The sequence below is a fragment of the Oryx dammah genome, unplaced genomic scaffold (genome assembly GCF_014754425.2).
Source record: "Oryx dammah isolate SB20612 unplaced genomic scaffold, SCBI_Odam_1.1 HiC_scaffold_28, whole genome shotgun sequence".
Taxonomy (NCBI): domain Eukaryota; kingdom Metazoa; phylum Chordata; class Mammalia; order Artiodactyla; family Bovidae; genus Oryx; species Oryx dammah.
In genome coordinates this window covers 87,495,372-87,506,913 of record NW_024070212.1, presented here as the reverse complement: position 1 = coordinate 87,506,913, position 11,542 = coordinate 87,495,372, and the positions used below count along the sequence as shown (strand labels likewise).

The following is an 11,542-nucleotide window of genomic DNA, read 5'->3' as shown; positions in this document are numbered from 1 at the left end:
TCCCTGGTGGCTCAGATGGTAAAGCATCTGCCTGCAATGCAGGAGACCCAGGTTTGATCCCTGGGTAGGGAAGGTCCCCTGGAGAAGGAAATTACAACCCACTCCAGTACTCTGGCCTGGAAATTTCCATGGACAGAGGAGCCTGGTAGGCTATAGTCCATGCAAACAGTCGAACACGACTGAGCAACTTCACTTTCACACGTATATATATATATATATATCTCCTATGACCCAACAAAGATGAAGGCATGTGTCTATCAAAAGACTTACACAAGAAAGTTCAAAGCAGCTTTATTCATGATAGCTCACAAATGGAAGCAACCCAAGTGACCATCAAAAATAGAATAACTAAATGAATTAGCATACATTATACAGTGGAATACTATACAGCGGTGAAAAGAATGGTCTGCATCCACACAGAGGAGAATGGATGAATCTCTCAAACAAAGTGTTGAAAATAAAAGCTGCTCAAAGCAGCCCTGAGAAACTAATAGCTTGATTTACTAAGTACATTACTTTCTTCAGTCCAAAAAATCTTTTCTTTCTTTAAACGTTAGAGGGTAGGGAAATGGGATACAGAATGGTAGAGGCGAGATAATGTGAGGCCTTTGCCCTGAGTGTTCTCTCTGTTGAACTGTTGTCCTCCTTCAGCCCTTTGCTTTATTTACCATATCTGCATCTCTCCTGATGCCATTACTTAGTTTTTTTTCCATAGTATTTATGCTGTTTCTTTCCTATCTTTCTCCACTAGATTTCAAATTCTGTAAAGAATTTATGTCTTTTTTTCTTTTTTGCCTTGTGTCTCCTTAGTGATTGGCACTTGACAAATACTTGTTTGAATTAGTAAATAACCAACTTAGTAAATAATTGAATTAGTGAATAATCAAACAAGCAAGTGAATGAATGAATGACTACCTGGGATGGCATCATGAACACTTCAGGAAGAGTTAATGGTGATTTTAAATATTGTCAAGTCAGAGTCCTCACTGTAGGAGGCCTGCTCTATTGATATTTATTAGATACGAGACACGGCTATGGGGTTTCGTCTCTTACTAGCAGTGTCCCAGACCAGCCCAACTCTCCTTTTTTCACAAACTACAGTTCCTTAGGAACTACAGTCTGCTTTACTGTTTAAGATGAATTCTAAGTTTGCTATTGGCATTCTGTCTCCCCAGCCTCGACTGTTTCTCCCCTTAGACATTGTTTTTTTCCCATCTTTTGTCCCCTCTTCAACAATGTTAACTGGCCTTTCTCTCCCATCTTAAATTTTTGGGCAGTGTAGTGGGCTTTCCCTTAGGAGAGAATATCTTGGGTTGATCCAATCAGGATAAAAGTAAAATTTTGATTAAGACAAAATTCAGATGGAGAAATAAAGAAATTTTAATCCCATTCTTCAGACAATACAGTAGTATCTTTCATATGTATTAGCTCAACTCTTCATGTTAACCCTGTGAAATAATAGTAATAGCTACAGCTTACATTGTGCTTATATGCCAAGTCCAAAGCACTTTGCTTGGCAGTATCTAATGCATATACTAATTAATGGCCCTAAGAAACAAGGGCCTTTATTAACCCCATTTGGGGTTTAAGAAAATGAGATTCAAAGAGGTTAAATAACTTGCCCAAGGTCACACAATAGTCATGATGGAGCCAGGATCCAAAACAGAGAGTTGGGGTCCACCATCTGTGCTCTTAACCAACAAGCTCTAATAACCCAGTATGCTATTATTTGGCTATTAGAGGTTATTGTTCTTTCCATTAACAGGTGAAGGGATCAGGAAAAAAAAGTAATTTTTCTCAATGTCACAGAGTTAGTAAATGGCAGAGCCCATATTTGAACCCAATCTAAACCATCTATCAAACTACCCATGTACATAGACACTGGGTTGTTCTCAAATGCATCTCAAATTAAGAATGTCCAGAAATATACTATCCCAAACCACTCTACCTTTAGGAGTCTCCATCTAAGTAAACAGAATCTCCAGCTACCTCATGCTCTACATCCAATCAATCACCTACTTTCATTGATTCTCCCTCCAAAGTAGATCACAAAATCTGTCTCTTATCCCTGTCTCAATGTCAGCCATCCTTTCTTTCTAATCTATTGCAATAACCTTTTAATTGCTCTGTTTCTACATTTGCCCACTTTGGGCTTCTCAGACAGCTCAGTGGTAAAGAATCCACCTACCAATGCAGGAGACTCAAGAGCCATGGGTTCCATTCCTGGGTCAGGAAGATCCCATGGAGAAGGAAATGGCTGCTCATTCCAGTATTCTTGCCTGGAAAATCCTATGGACAGAGGAGCCTGACGCTACAGTCCATGGGGTTGCAATGAGTTGGACATGATTAAGTGAATGAGCACACACACACACACAATTTTCCACACAACAACCAAAATGATGTTTTTAACATAAATTCGATTATGTCATTTACCTGCTTTTTAAACTTTGAGGCTTATGATAAAATTTAAAATCCTGCCTGATATGGTCCCTAACTAATTCTCCAGCTTATTCCCCACCTTGTTCATACATTCTGGGGACATTGGCTGTCCCTTTGTTCCTTATAGATGTTAAGTCCTTTCCCAATTTGGGGTCTTTACATGCACTGCCCCTTTTATTATGTTCTTTCCCCCTTTAATACTTCTATTTTTAATGGCTTTATAGAGATGTAATTTACACACCATAAAATATACTCATTTAAAGTGTACAGTTCAATGGTTTTAATATATGCACAGCAATGAGCAGTCATAACCACAATTTTAGAACATTTTTATCATTCTCAAAAGAAACCTGAAAATACATACACATATACAACTGAATCACTTTGCTGTTTAGCAGAAATTAACATAACACTGTAAATCAACTATACTTTAATAAAAATTTTTTTAAAAGAAACTTGTACACTTTAGCTGTCATCTCTATTTTCCCCAATCCCTCCAGTCTTAAATAGTCACTAATCTGTGGGTTTGCTTATTCTGAATATTTCGTGTAAATGGAGTTGTACAATATATGGTCTTTTTTGACTAACTTTCACTTGGGCAATGTTTTCAAGGTTCATCCAAGTTGTAGCATGTATTAATCTTTCACTTTTTTCTTTCCAATTATTACTCCACCTTAGGGGTACACCACATTTTATTTAGTGACATTGAGTTGTTTCCACTTCTTGGTTATTATGACTAAAGCTGTTGTAAACATTTGTTTCATGAAAGGGACATTAGCCTTTTTTCAGAGTGAAATGAAAATCTATTTTAGAGCTGGAATTGGAGGAGTGATGATCTAACTTAATTTTTAAAAGATTCATTCTAGCTGGGTTTTTTTGTTTGTTTTGTTTTTACTTTTTATTTTGTATTGGGGTATAGCCAATTAATGATGTTGTGATAGTTTCCGGGAACAGCAAAGGGACTTCTCCCCCAAACACCCCTCCCATCCAGGCTGCCACATAACATTGAACAGAATTCCATGTGCTATATCCACGTAGGTTCTTATTGATTATCCATTTTAAATATAGCTGTTTGTACATGTCCATTCCAAACTTCCTAACTATCCTTTCCCCTCATCTTTCCCCCTGGCAACCATACATTTACTTTCTCAGTCTGTAAATCTCTTTCCGTTTTATAAATAAGTTCATTTGTATCATTTCTTTTTTAGATTCTACCTATATGGGATGTCATACGATCTTTCTCATTCTGGCTGTTTGAAAGTAGACCAGATGTGGGCAGAGGTACAAGGAGGGAATTTAGTTTAGAGACTATTGCAGTAATCCAAGAGAAAACAGTTGTGGGTTGATTTAAGGCAGTAGTGAATAAAAGGTGATGACAGAGGTCAAATTCTGGAGATACTTTGAAGGTAGAACCATCAGAATTTGTTGACAAGATGGATGTGTAGGAGGAGAAAAAGACAGACATTAAAGACAAGTCAGGACTTTTAGCCTGAGTAACGTTTGTTCAAATTCTAATAGGTTATTAACTACTAACTAATAGGTCCATGTCCAATACTGAACTCCTGATCTTCACTCCTGAGATGTGCTTCCTCTCAGTTCTTCTTACCTACGGATGACAGACCCTCCTTCTAGTTACTCAGGATAACTAGAGTAACTTGAGCAATTAAGACTTGAGCAAACTCTGGGAGACAGAGGACAGGGAAGCCTGGCATGCTGCAATCTATAGGGTCGCAAATAGTTGGACACAACTTAGTGACTCAACAATTGGTGGCTCAGAGGTTAAAGCGTCTGCCTCTAATACGGGAGACCTGGGTTTGATCCCTGGGTTGGGAAGATCCCCTGGAAAAGGAAATGGCAACCCACTCCAGTATTCTTGCCTGGAGAATCCCATGGACAGAGGAGCCTGGTGGGCTACAGTCCATGGGGTCTTAAAGAGTCAGACACAACTGAGCAACATAACTTATTAGTTAATAACCTATTAGTTATTCAGGATGTCAAGTAGACAGATGTATATCATAGATATCATTTTATTTGTCCTTATAACATCAAATAAGATATTACCAATTTTTTATTCATTCAGTGAACAATTAGTGAATGCCTAGTATGTATAACCTAGATAACATATTCAAAAGCAAAGACATTACTTTGCCAACAAAGGTCCATCTAGTCAAGGCTATGGTTTTTCCAGTGGTCATATATGGATGTGAAAGTTGGACTGTGAAGAAAGCTGAGTGCTGAAGAATTGATGCTTTTGAACTGTGGTGTTAGAGAAGATTCTTGAGAGTCCCTTGGACTGCAAGGAGATCCAACCAATCCGTTCTAAAGGAGATCAGTCCTGGGTGTTCTTTGGAAGGACTGATGCTAAAGCCGAAACTCCAATACTTTGGCCACCTCACGCGAAGAGTTGACTCATTGGAAAAGACCCTGATGCTGGGAGGGACTGGGAGCAGGAGGAGAAGGGGACAACAGAGGATAAGATGGCTGGATGGCATCACCAACTCAATGGACATGAGTTTGGGTGAACTCCAGGAGTTGGTGATGGACAGGGAGGCCTGGCGTCCTGCAGTTCATGGGATCGCAAAGAGCCAGACGTGACTGAGCGACTAAACTGAACTGAGTATGTATAAAGGTGCACCTGTGAATATCCAATAAAGATAATCTAACTCTCTTTATGTCTCTGACAGTATTTTACATACTGTCAGTGAATCAGTGAAAACAGCAAGGGATCTGAAGACACGAATGTTAGTTCTATCTCAGTTCCAATTGGTTATGTGATTTTGAGTATCTTCATTAGTTTCTTCATCAATTTCTTCATCTTTAAAATGGGGGGGGGGATGGGTTGTGCAAGATAATAACCAAGATCCCTTTCCCAGCTCTAAAACTCTTTCCATTTGCTTATCTTAACTGAAACCTAGTTTTCCCCAGTTTACATCATTTCCCTGAAAGTTTGCTGGGGAAGGAAGCTACTTTTTCTTCTGTTAATTCACTGAGCAAAAAATAAGAGAAGCTGGACTATATGGTCACTTTCGTATTTTTGTTTCTCTTCCATGAATGTGATAATCTCTTCTTTAAAAAACAAATAAATGGGACTTCCCTGGTGGTCCAGTGGCTCAGAATCCACCTGCCACTGCAGGGATATGGGTTTAATCCCTAGTCTGGGAAGATTTCACATGCCACAGGGCAACAAAGCTTATGTGCTGGAACTGCTGAGCCTGCACGTCCCAGAGCCTGAGCTCTTCAACAAGAGAAGCCACCACAATGAGAAGCTCACACACCACAGCTAGCAAACTGTACCCACTTGCAACAACTAGAAAAGGCCCACACACAATAACAAAGACCCAATGCAGTGAAAAAAAAAATAAATATTTTTAAGTGGATCTTTTTATTATTATTACAAGAGTAATACATATCAATGTAGATGAACGTTAAAATCTAAAATTATGCTGCCTCCCCTTTTCCTCTGCTAATTTCTTACAATACTGTACTCACATCTCTGGTAATATCTGTAACATTCTATCTGCTATTATAGTTATCTGTGCACTAGAATATTGTACATTTTCATGAGGTCAGTGATCTTGTCATACACATTTTTACAGTTTTCATAGTGTTCAGTTCATTGCCTTGTCAATAAGAGATATCCCCCAAGTTTATACTGAATTAATGAATGAGTCAATCAACTATCTATAGCAAAATGAATTTTAAAACATTTAATGTACAATAAATAGAATTTTCCCAGAAAGACCCTTCTGATGTTTGTGAGTAGTTTTTCTGCTGTTTTTGAGTTTTTATCATTCTACATCCTTTGATTTTATATATGCCTATGAGAATGTTGGAATTCTCTCTGGCATAGATAGGGTATTTCTGATATTTGAAAAACTAGAATAATAGAAATATCATAGCAAATATCATGGCAGTTTGAATCCCAATCAGTCACTAAGTAGCTGTGTGGTTTTGGACAAGTTGCTGTCTCTTCTTAAGCCTTAGTTCCCAGTGTGATCAAGTGAGAATCACCAATCTTACATGCTGGGTTGATGTGGAAATACAATGAAATAATGAATGGGGAAATTCTTTGCAAACTAAAATGATCATCTTTTTAAAAAATCATCTTTTTAAAAACCTAATTTCTGAGAAGACATTCTATTATTATTTTTACTGTTAAAATGATCAAGTGCTTTGATGGAATAATTGAGCTGATTTCTAGTAAATGCTAAGATTTGATAGGGATTGGACTAGAGAGGTATGTTGTATAATTTTCAAATAAGGGGACAGAGAAATAGGTCCATAAAAATTCTGAAAATGTATGTAACCTTAGGGCTACCACCCATGGCCACACAATCTCAGGGTCTCCATCCACATGGATACACATGAAGGCTCCTGGGATTGTAAAGCATAGCAGTCCTAGTAGGCAGCCATGTGGTTAAAAATATGGAGAGCCTTTGCATTTCTGAGAATATTTTCAGAAACATATTTTATAGTGATATTATATTTATAATTATTAAACTGTATATGTCACTCTTTACCATTGTGCTGTGCTAAGTTGCTTCAGTCATGTCTGATTCTTTGCAACCCCAAGGATTGTAGCCTGCCAGGCTCCTCTGTCCATGGAATTCTCAGGCAAGTATACTAGAGTGGGCTGCCATGCCCTCCTCCTAGGGATCTTCCCAACCCAGAGATTAAACCCATATCTCTTATGTCTCCTGAATTGGCAGACGGGTGCTTTACCACTAGCGCCACTTGGATTCTGATCTTTATCATTACTAATACTAAAAACGTGAAGTAACAATCATTAAGATAAATTGTTATTGCTGTTGTTTAGTTCCTAAGCCATGTATGACTTATCAAACCTATGGACTGTGCTCCACTTTTCTTATGTAGCATAACTACTATGCTTACTTAACAGCTATGTTTCATCAAATCATCCATTCATTAAAATGAACATCAGTTGAACATTGACTCTTGGTAGGTTTTAGGACAAAAAAAAAAAAAAAAAAACTGTCGCCGAGATGCTCACAGATATTTGCTGTGGATCCTAGGGCTCTTGAGAAAGCGTGAAGAAAACTTTAAACGTGATTGCATGAAATCCATCATGAGGGTGTTTAAACCTCAAGCTAAAAGGAGCGAAGGGAGATAAAGACCATCTCTAACTTCTATGGGGTAAAATCAACTTGAAGTCAGAAAAAATTAAGACAGCCTGGGGCTCAATTTGGAATGGTTTTAAAAATCAATCCTGAATATTCATCGGAAGGACTGATGCTGAAGCTGAAGCTCCAATACTTTGGCCACTTGACGGGAAGAGTCAACTCATTAGAAAAGACCCTGATGCTGGGGAAGATTGAAGGCAGGAGGAGAAGGGGACAACAGAGGACGAGATGGTTGGATGGCATCACCGACTCAATGGAATGAGTTGGAGCAAGCTCAGGGAGATGGTGAAGGACAAGGAAGCCTGGCGTGCTGCAGTCCATAGGGTCACAAATTTGGACATGACTGAGCAACTGAACAAAATAAAAAGAAAAAAAGGACACTGAATCACCGTCAAATGTGTTTCATTCCAGCCAATGAAGAAAAACTGATAAAGCCCCTTGTGAGCCAAATACAAACCCATAAATGCTGGAAGGAAAGGACCCTTTTTCCATTCACAGGCATGACTGATGATACCAGCAAGGGAAGCAGCAGCAATTTCAGAATGAGCCCAGCAAGTGCTAAAACAGCAGGGACACCTGGGGCAGCTATAGCACCAGGAAAAAACTTCATCAAGGATCCCCACGGGAAAGGCAGACACATGTGGGGACTTGGGATCCTGGTGAGCCCACTGAGAAAGTTTAACAATATTAATGGTAGTCCCATAGTAACAAGAAGGAAGGGTTTACACAAAGTCACTTTAGAGTCACTCAATCTTTTATGAGAAAGACAAGGCTATTTATTCATTTTTAAGGCCTTCCCTTTTTTTAACAGCTTTAACAGCATTATTTAAATTCATTTTACCATTTTTTTAATCCAGATTGCAATATAGTCATAAAGAAAATTCATCTTATGGCTGAATCTGGGCAAAATGTTTTGTCTGTTGCCTTAATCTGTGAGCTGGCATAAAGATAAAGTCACTGCCTCAAGGTAATCACACATAAAAGTTTGTGTCTTTTCTTGAGTATTCTTTCTAGTTCATTCCCCTGGGATAATCAGTAGTTATTTACATTTTAAGATTTGATACAGATTCTCTTATAATAGGGCAGGAGACACAGGAGAAAATATTAGGACTAAGGTTTGAGGAAGTTTCTTAACCCTTAATAGGACATATTTCTATTTTATTTTTAAATTTGGAGGATTAGTGATGTCTACCTTGAACTACCTAAATGATTCATTTGATTACTGTCAATATTAGGATTGTACAGAGTCAGACAGACTGAACTGTTTACTAGCATGTGTCATCATGGGCAAGTTATTTCATCTCCCTGTCCCTGTTTCCTGGTCCATAGAATGAGACTAGCTCTGCTTTGCTCTATTCCTGGGCAGATTAAGTAAAGAATGCATGAAAGGAAAAGTGTTAGTCACTCAGTCATGTCCAACTCTTCGTGACCCAATGAACTGTAGTCCACCAGGCTTCTCTGTCCATGGAATTCTCCAGGTAAGAATACTGAAGTGAGTAGCCATTCCCTTCTCCAGGGGATCTTCCCAAACCAGGGATCAAACCCAGGTCTCCAGCATTGCAGGCAGATTCTTTACCATCTGAGCTACCAGGGAAACCCTCCAAAGAATGTATGCTGCTAAGTCACTTCAGTCGTGTCCGACTCTGTGCAACCCCATAGACAGCAGCCCACCAGGCTCCCCCATCCCTGGGATTCTCCAAGCAAGAACACTGGAGGGGGTTGCCATTTCCTTCTCAAATGCATGAAAGTGAAAAGTGAAAGTAAAGTCACTCAGTCGTGTCTGACTCTTGGCGACCCCATGGACTACAGCCCACCAGGCTCCTCCGTCCATGGGATTTTCCAGGCAAGAGTACTGGAGTGGGGTGCCATTGCCTTCTCCGCCAAAGAATGTATATGAAGTCCCAAATAAGACAATCAATTCATAGTAAGTGTTTTACATTTCAGCAACATAATGGGAGAACTCCCTAGAAACTACATTCTGTCGTGAAGGATTAATGCTTCACATTCAGTAGCTAACTGAAATGCTCAGATTTCTAAGATGCATAGGCAAATGAGAAAGGAAGCTTAGTATCTTAAAGCAGGCAAACAGAGTCATCCAAACAGAAAGAGAGCTAAAGACGAAAACACAAGACTGTGAGTTCATGCAGACCAATAAAAATCGTCATCTGAAAAAGCTGGGGAGGCTGTTGACATTCTTCCTAGGCTTTGTCATCTGACCTCTAGATTATTTGATTATGTCCAAATAGGAGAAAGGGTGATAAAACCTACACTCCTCCCCTCTGTAATTTACAAGTTGCAAAACTGGTCTGAGTGTCTACCTTTGCCACAGAAAAAAAGGTATCTCAGCAGAATTATTCCTTTAATGCACAAAAATTATCAAATCTTGGAGTCATTAGAACTCTTAGTTGTAGTTTGGACCTCATTTTATAAGAAGCAAATTATTTTAGAGACACTAAGGAACTTGCTTAAAATAGAGAAAGACCAAGATCCCAGATTTGAGATGATCTGGTTTTTGTTTGTTTTTGTTTCAATGGACTTCCCTGGTGGCTCAGACAGTAAAGCGACTACCTACAATGCGGGAGACCTGGGTTCAATCCCTGGGTTGGGAAGATCTCCTGGAGAAGGAAATGACAACCCACTCCAGTATTCTTGCCTGGAAAATCCCATGGATGGAGGAGCCTGGTGGGCTACACAGTTAATGGGGTTGCAAAGAGTCGGACACGACTGAGCAACACTCACTCACTTAGTTTAAATAAATTATTATTATTATTTTAATCCCAGATCTTCTCATTTCTAGTCCTATGATTTTTCACTAAACCACATTGATTTTGTTCCTGCTTGGTTTTGAATGTAAAGGATTTTTTTTTTCACCAAAGAGCCTTTACATTCGTATCTATTCCTGGGCCTCCTGATCCATAACTCTTACACATGTGGTTTTTAACTAGAGATATTAGAAACATGGGATAATATTTTTTAGTAGTCACTATAACTAGAGGTTGTTATATATATTTAATGGGTGGTACTCAGGAGTGTTGCTTAATACAGTGTAATAAATTGTTCTGCACAAGAGCAACAGTGGTCCTGTTGGGAGGGGGGAAAGTACTGACTATGTTCAAGGCATGAGACTGCTAAATGGTTAAATGCACTTTATCCCATTTAATTCACACAGTGTATTATTATGATGTGCGTACATGCATCCTAAGTCGCTTCAGTCTCGTCCAACTCTTTTCGCCTATATGGATTATAGCCTTCCAGGCTCTTCTGCCCATGGGATTCTATAGGCAAGAATGGTAAGATTGGGTTGCTGTGCCCTCTTGAAGGGGATCAAACCTGTGTTTCTTATATCTCCTTCATTGGCAGGCATGTTCTTTGCCTCTAACGCCACTTGAGATGCCCACATTAGTATGTCAGATGCTATCAAAATTTCCATTTTACACAATGGGAAACGAAGGCACTGAGGGGAAGACCTACCCATATGTATGCAGGTTATTTACATTTGGCTTTTATATACTATCAAAGTACAGATTACCTGGAACATTTGATCTCAGATGGCCTCAATCTGCAATGGCTTGGAATGGGACTTGGGTTCCCAGCCAGAGATTGGGGCTGGGTTGGGGCAGTGAAAGCACTCACGTTGAATAGGGGGAAAAAACATTACCTACTTCCCACCACCTAAGTACAATCACTTTTCACATTTTAGTATATAGTATTTCCTTCTAATATTATTTCTTATGCTTTTGAGTCTTAAAAATTAATTATAATAGTATGCATATAAATGTAAGTTTCTATTGTTTTTTTTTTCACTTAATGTATTATAGGTACTCCACTCATAACTATCATTTTTTAAAAGAAATTATAGCATTCAAATCAATTATTGTTGTTGTTGTTGTTCACTCACTCATTCATGTCTGACACTTTGTGACCCCATGGCCTGCAGCATGCCAAGTTTCTCCATCCTTCAC

At 38.9% G+C, this 11,542-nt stretch overlaps 1 non-coding gene across 1 annotated transcript; it reads left to right on the top strand.

Annotated features, from left to right (window-relative positions):
* On the top strand, window positions 1–72 carry TRNAC-GCA. Its single transcript has one exon. It is a non-coding gene; the product is annotated as a tRNA-Cys (tRNA).
* The last annotated feature ends 11,470 nt before the right edge of the window (window positions 73–11,542 follow it).